We start from the raw sequence: 8,436 nt of genomic DNA, 5'->3' as shown, positions 1-8,436 counted from the left end.
GAACAGTTTTGGCATTCATATATTTGCTGCAATAATGGGAGCACAGAGGAAATTAGGGATCACACATTAAAGGAAGCTGTCCCTTGTCCCACATTTCGTTTTTGTACTTTAAGAAAGAGCTGGGTTAGTTTAAACATCCGAAACACTTTTTAGACCTACTTTTCTGCCTTTTCTCAGGATTGTGGAAATTTTGTAGCTTGAAACGACTTTGTAAACTTGTAAGACTTGGCAGCAACGTACTGATTTGAATGACTGTAAAACTACACGGTAGAATGGATAAGTATTAAATGTACTCCTAAGTGATGTGAATTTACAGCAGGTGGATGGTTATACAGTTCACTCTGCGTGTATGAGGGAGACCATACTGTTTTTGTACATAGGTGGAGAATTTGATTGTGAATTTCAACTGAGACAAAGCATTGATATTTAAGACTTGATCCAGAATGAAATGTATTGAGCCACTGTAACCCCTCGTGCATTTTTGTTTGTTTATTTTAAACCAATATTTCCATGTGAACGTCTAAAGGATGATACTGTATTTCATCAGCAAGTCAAATATGTACATTTATATTTAATAGTTACATCCAAAACGATTTGGCATTGGGGCTATTTGGCAAAAAAGGATGGGTCCATTTCTTTTCGCACTTGTTTCACTTCCCTTTATTTCAAATACCTCTGCAGAGGTGAATTTCCATCTTTTGTACTTGCTATCAATCTGATAAAAATGTAAACCTGCAAGAGATAAACTTGTATTTATGCTACTGCTGCCTGCTTACCACAGTTTGTCCAGCAGTGAGCCTAAGACGAAAGACTTGTGTACTCCGATGGAGCGATAGTGTCTTTCTGATGGCTTATTGTCGTGTGGACCAAGAAACTGAACTCTGTTTTCTCTGTAGCTTTACTTCCTGTCTTTTTCTATACTGAACAGGTTTTATTTTATTAATGCATTTTGATGATGATGAAGAGTCATTACCGCAAGCTACTTTGAAATTGTCTGTTCAGGACTGCTATGATATAACTTGTTAATGTGACTCTTGGATTGAATTAAAAAAAGAAATGTTAACACACAGTTGTGTCGCCGTTACAGTGGTAATTGATGATGTGTGTGTGTGTTTGGTTGAATGTATGTGCATATGACTGTGCTGCATGTGAACGAGTCTGTTCTGCTTCCTCAGTTTTCCCTCCTCATTTGCTGCCTTATTGTAGAAATGTCTCCCTCTTGAGGTAACATAGGGGCAGTGCAGTCTTGAGTGCAATTGCTTGCTGTGTGTTGTTTGTCACAGGAGTCATATCCAAATTATTAGTGTTATTCCTGTTTTGCAAGACCCTCGCAGCAGGACTCCACCTCATCAATATTAGTGGACGTGACGGTCAATACCATTTTTATATACAGTCTGTGGTCAATACCTTTTACATAAAATGTCGATGATATATGATGTAGACCTCAATAGTCAGGTCGAGTTAACCGTCATCAAAGCTCTCCTTTACTAGCCCTGTGTTTGCTGTCATTGATTACATGTTGATATCAATAGGTGATTAGTCTCACGGGCGTGCAGAAGACTATTGTGTGGATTTATTTTATGACAGTGACTTAAAGTGATTTTTCAACTGGCTATATAGTATATTATTTCTCTTTTGTGTTGGTCTCTTGCATGCCTGGCTGTTTTTCATTTGTGTTACACTCCTATTTCTCTCCCTGCAGGTTTGAGTGACTGGCAGACTACATGGCAATATATTCTGGTCCTTTCATTAGCTGTGCTACCTCGGGGCAGCTGGTCCACCACTTTGGTCCAGACTGTCTCAACAACTACTTGATGGTTTGTCATTAAATTTTGTCCAAGCACTCATGGTCCCCAGAGGAGGACTGTGGTAAACCCCTGACTTTTCCTTTTGTGCCATCAGCAGGCTAGAGTTTTCATTTATCCTGGGAAATATCTACACATTTACCCCATAGATTGTTACAACATTGTGTACAAATATTCAATTCGTGGTTCCGAGATGATGTATCCTAACAACTTGGACAGGACGGCAGAGGAGATACCTGCACACCAATGCAACTGGGCTGGACAGCCACAAAAAAGTCCACAGCCTGAGATCAATGCAAAAAAATAGTCAATTTATGTAGGACATCTATGCAGAAAAAGAAAGGTGCTCAGAGTGCAGAAAATAATGAAAAGTGAATAAAAACAGCAAACATTTCAGTCCTTGGCTATCATCAGTGCTACTGACATGAGTGCTTCACAGAACAGACGTAGACACAGACAGATTCCTACCAGGTGTGATGAATAAATCAGCTGGTACCACTAATTAGGTGAGATCAACTCTGAGGAGCAGCCCAACTGCAATGGTGTGTGGGTATCTCCTCTGCTGTCCTTTCTTGTCTATTCTATCAACACATCCAAGACAAACTTCCATGTTGTCCTTAGTAGGCGCAGTTTCACAACAACCCTAAGTCCTAACAACTTTGGTCATCACCTGCGCTACAATTAGTGTTCCTATTTGTTGTCCATTTGAAATATCTCTACAATTATTTGTTTGTTGTATAGCCATTCATAGCCCCCAGAGGATGACACCTGATGAACCCCTGACTTTTCCCTCAGTGCCATCAGCAGGTCAATGTGAGAAATATCTACACATTTGCTACATGGATTGTTACAATATTTTGTAGAGACAAGGAAGGTTCCCAGATGATGTATCCTAATAAATTTGGCCATCACCTGACTTTTCCTGTACCGCTGCAATTAGTGTTCCTGTTTGTTGTTGAATTGAAATATCTCTACAATTACTTGATTGTCATGATATGTTTGACAGTCATTCATGGTCCCCAGAGGATTACTCTTATTGACCATTGCAATCCCCTGACTTTTCCTCCTGTGCCACCAGCAGGTCAGAGTTTTCACTTATCCTGAGAAATATCTGCTCATCTATGACATGGATTGTTACAACACAGACATTCATGGTTCCCAGATGATGTATCCTGACAACTTTGGTCATCACCTGACTTTTCCTCCAGTGCTACAAGTACTGTTCCTATTTGTTGTTCATTTGAAATATCTCTAAAATTATTTGATTGTTCGTCACGAACTGTTGCACAACCATTGATGGTCCCCAGAGGATGACTCCTGGTGAACCCTTGACTTTTCCTTCTGTGCCATCAGCAGGTCAGAGTTTTCAGTTATCCTGAAAAAATATCTACATATGTACTACATGGATTGTTACAACATTTTGTACAGCCATTCATGGTCCACAGAGAATGACTTCTATTGACCTTTGTGATCCCTTTCTTTTCCTCATGTGCCACCAGCAGATCAAAGTTTTCACTTATTCTGAGAAATATCTGCTCATCTGCTACATGGATTGCTAAAAGTAATTTTTTAGAGCCATTCATAGTTCCCAGATGATGTATCCTAACAACTTTGGTCATCACCTTGCCCTCTAGCGCTACAATGAGAGTTCCTATTTGTGGTTTTGAGTAAAATGGCTCAGCAGATATTGGATGGATTGTAGTGAAATTTGGTACAGCCATTCATGTCCCCCTTTCGATTAATTTAAAAAACTTATTCTGTATCTTTTCCACAACGTCATCATTATTATCTTTTTTTTTTTTTTGGTTTATGACCAAACGGCCATTATGCAAAACATTCTAATCAGTAGCCTCACAGAGCTGTCTGCATAAGGTGTATACAGGTGGAGAGTGATTACCCTCCTGAGACCTTAGCTGTTGTTTGGTATGCATTTTTAATTTCTCCTGGCTATTTAGGATCAGTAGGATCTGGATTGTATAAAAAAATTTACAAAGTCAATAGTAATAAAGTCCCCATATCCTCAAACCCGATGATAATAAATTCCCAATGTTTTCAAATGACTACTTTTTAATCAATAGTAACATTTGTTGGCATATCAAACTACTATCAACTATTAATCATAAATAAACAAGTCTGAACTATTTAATGTGATCAGGTTATGTGCCTTGCCCACTTATATTTTGGGGTTGGCTGCAGACTGACTTGGCAGTGATGTCTGCCATCTTGTTTTTATATGGATTTGTGTATTGTGGTCTTACTACCACTAGATGGCACAAAGAAGTGTCCATGAACGAGGACAACAGGTCTAAGTTAAGCAGAATGGAGTATAAGATGCAGTAAACCCCAAATGTATTGTCCTCACGTGAGGACCCAGGGTCTCATGAGGTTACTGATATTGCCTTGTGTGCAATGGGGTATTAGCTGCTCTTATTCTTGGTATGTAACTTCAAACAAAGTATTTTCTCATTACCTCCACAGACAATGTAGTGAGCACCAATTAAATGTTTTCCTCTAATCAAGAAATATTCTCTCTTGCAGATTGTATCATGCACATTTATGACTGAATGAGACTTAATTAAGAGTCCCCACTGTGTTGCTCAGCAGGTAAAATGGTCGTCTGTGTTTGGGGGGTAAGTTCTAATTGTCTGGAATCACTGGTTATGGTCATGACTCAATAGACAAAGAATTTGCCCTCATTCCTCCTTTGTGTCTTTTTTTTCTTCCTGCAGGAGTAAGCTCACACACAAAGCAAGACAAGTGGAAGGAAACCATGTGGTACACTGATTCTTAAAGTATATGTTCTGCCTTATAGATTCAGATCCAACAGCTTCAACAGAGCAGAGCAGCAGAACATTCTTGTTGCCAGCTAGTATGCAGTGTGTGTGCATTTCCGTTCTATTTCAGGACAGCAGGTATTAGAGGTATTATATGAGCAAGCTAGAGCAACCGTTAGTTATTCACATTAATTACAGCAGCTTTCATTTAGAAAGACAGGTGATTCTTAAAGGCCCAGGGTTACATAATATGCACAATATAGAATGCATTCACTTTTGCCACCACTTTTTGTCCTCCCCTTTGTTTCCCCTTGCACCATTCCTCCACCCTCTCCTATCTCTCTTCCTCCCCTGCCTCACCCATCTCCTGCTCTTCCCCCCTCCTCCTCTTTACCCTTCTCCTCTGGGTCTCAGCTGTTGCATTTATGAAAACAAGACACTCGATTATGTTCACCTCATCGTTGTCCGAGCTCCATCGGAAACCTCATACATTCAGCGCGGCCTACATCAACCCACCAGTTTCTGATATGTGGCCCAAGGCTTGATAGATGATTGCACTTTAGAGGTGTGTGTGTGTGTTGTGGTGCCGGTGCTGGTGTCGGGGATTAGTGGCCGATTGATCGCTACGATTGGCTTGCAAACAACAAGCTGTCATTCTGGACATGAGGGTCATAAATCTGTCCGTGGGGAGCGGGCTGATTGGGTTATTTAAAGCCCCGGCCCTGTTTTGGTTGAGTTGAAATGGGAGAGGTCTGGGTGACAGGGTTGATTGTGTTTAGGCCTGTTGGACATTACAGGTAATGAGATTTCGGCCTATTGACAAGGTGGGCTGGTGGGTCATTGGGGTCTATTGAGGGGTGGGAAAAGAAGCAAGGAAAAGAAAAAGGATAAGGTGGCAGGGAGGGATTTGTTTTTGTTTTATAGAGTAGAGTTAACACTGAAATTAGAGGCCCTGGAAACTTATTTGCTCAGTCAGCGCCTACTACCGGTGATGGCGTCCTACTGAACTGCCACAGCTCAGGTTTTTTCTTTTTCAATTGAGAGAGTTCTGCATTTGTGTTAGAATGAGGGCTTTTCTGGGCTTGGCCGGAAAATGTTGATGTCACTTGATCCTATGAAATATTCGAGATTTAACCATATGTGAATCAGACCCTGATCATAGTTGTTGGGATCAAGTTGCTAGGACATAGTCAGTCAAATCCTAGCACACCATACTCAAACAATCCAGATCCATATTTTTATGTTAAATGACTGAACTTGCTCTTTTTTTTAAACCCTAACTGTGATCATTAGTCTGAGTCAGAAATGTATAGAGCTATTGAGAACAGCTTAAGACAGGGATGTCAAACATAGGCGGGGGGCCAAAGGGTCCAATCCGGCCCACGGCCTCAGAGGCTTTTCCACCCTGCTTGGAATACACTTCTCTAAAATAACAATGAATGCTGACTGTGGTTGTATCTAAACGATACTAAACATTGTGCAAAATATTGTCAACCAGCAGCTTCAGTACAAAAGAATCTGGACCAGACTTCTATCTTAAAGCAATATGGGTGAAACCCCATTGCTAAGGCACTGAAAAACTTCAGATTTGTTCATGAAATTTGCACATATTTTTCTCCATATATCATCATTTGTTTTGTAAATGGATGAAAGTTTTTATAATGCACTTGAACATCTTTTAATGGCGGATTGGCCATCGGGAAGTTCGCGACGAATCCCGCGTCCCACCCATGTTGTTTGACTGCTGTGAGATATTCAGAGGGAACGTAGATGTCAATCTTGCTTGAAGGAGGGGATAAGAGCGGCCTCCTCCAATAGGAAAGAGGTCCTCGTTTTTCTTGAAATCTGATTGGCTCAGCCGCTGTGATCAGTTATTACTCACGGCAGACCATGCTAGTGTGACCCTTAGTGCTAGCTACTGAGAAAAGAGAAAGACAAAAAACATGGATAAAGCCGGTAAAAAAAGAAAGGGTGGCGCGGAAAAAAACTCCAATAAAAAAACTTAAATCTTTACAAGAATAGGCAGTAAAGTGCTCCAACATAACCGACCTATTTGGCCGCGGCGTTGGTTGACGGGCTGCTGGATGGAGCTGGAGCCGACGGCGCTATTATAGCAGGTGCATTAATGTTAGCTAATGTTCCTGTGTGTGTAGGTTGCAAGGTTAGCTTTGGCAAATTACTATTTCTTCTAGGTGTCTACTATTATTAGACTACTAGGTATTGCATTAAGTCATTATAAATCTAATTTAAATCTGAACTAAAAGAAAATATGTGCTTGCTTTTTTCCTGTGGGTGCATGCAATTGTCATTAGGTGGTGCTCCCAGTCCTAAGGACAATGAAGCTGAGGGACAGACTAACCCCAGTCGTGATGATGAGGAGGATAAGACCAGAAATATGACAGGTGCAATGTGAAGGCATAGCCTAAGCCTACTATGCATTACATTTTAGCCAGAGGAAAACCTGTTTAGTAGTATTAAGTGGGATTTTTTTGTTGTAATAACTTGACTTAAAGTCGACTATAGGGCCTATTGCCCAATTTATATCTCCTTTGTTCACGGCTGTGAGCCATGGAGATATAAATTGGGCTTATGTAATACAAGAGCAGGGCTGGGCAGACATTTATATCGTGCATAAAATTACATGCATTAGGATAGAGTCATATGCTCTTATTTTAAGTTAAATAATAAGCACATAGCCATTTGTGGCCAATTCATTATTGCATTTACTTTATAGTCTGGAATTAAACAATAACTGCTGATTTTCGTATGCAGTTGATTCTGAGGACAGTGTTTGTGTAGTGTGTACAAGCATATAGAGGATTATAGGTAGAAACGTGTGGGCTGGTGCTGAATTTGTGTCCCAGTCCACCCCTGACTTCTTTACACTATAAAGGGGGAATATTTTGAAGGGATTGTTATTTATAGGTTATTATGCAGTGGTTTTACTGGTCCGGCCCACTTGAGATCAAACTGGGCTGTATATGGCCCATATGAGTTTGACACCCCTGGTGTAAGATTTCAGACCAAGTTCTCAGGGGCTTTAAACAGTGTTCACATCTTTTCTCGCAGACATAACTTATCACAAACAACATCCTGCTGCACTGATTACTGGTTAAGGAGTTTACACCGGTTTACTGCCAACCCTGCTACAGTTACACACATTACTTAAGTTACTTTAACATAATAACAAGAAGCTTTAGCCACAACTGTCACACTGTTGCACCACCCTCAGGGTTAATTGGAGAACGGATGCAAAATTAAGATCTCCATTCGAATCAATAAGACAATTAATAATAACTTTTAAAATCAAAATCCAGAAACAAATGTCACTATGTTTTTATTTGGGATGATTTTAGAGGTGAAAGAAATGCAGTAACAATCACAGTTTGTATTTGCATAGGGACAATGCAAGATTTATTTATTTATCTTTCATCTCCCAAGAGACAAACTCTACAGGTATCACTTTTATTTATTTATTTATTTATTTAACATAACATGGTTTATTTTCATGTCATGCCTTGTTGTGACAACCTACAACTGCTCTTTGTGTTATGACTTGGAATCCTCAGTCCAGTGAAGACTAGATCATACTGGAGGTCGACTACCTTAAAGCTACTGCCTCAGCAGTTGTATTCTTGGGCGATGAAAGATCCATAATGTTCTTCCATTATATACTGGTTACCTTAGCATCAGGTGGATGATAGTCAAGGCAGACAGAATATTTCAAATATGGCACTTACAAGAAATTTCATTGTATCTGTGTGTTCATGTTGCAATATTTAATTTGTTTATTTTTGTGTTTACTTAACAGATTAACATTCAAAAAGACATCCAGAAAAATTCTTAAATCAGGTGAG

The sequence above is a fragment of the Epinephelus lanceolatus genome, chromosome 10, assembly GCF_041903045.1.
Source record: "Epinephelus lanceolatus isolate andai-2023 chromosome 10, ASM4190304v1, whole genome shotgun sequence".
NCBI classification, from domain to species: Eukaryota; Metazoa; Chordata; class Actinopteri; order Perciformes; family Serranidae; genus Epinephelus; species Epinephelus lanceolatus.
This window is presented reverse-complemented; position numbering follows the sequence as displayed.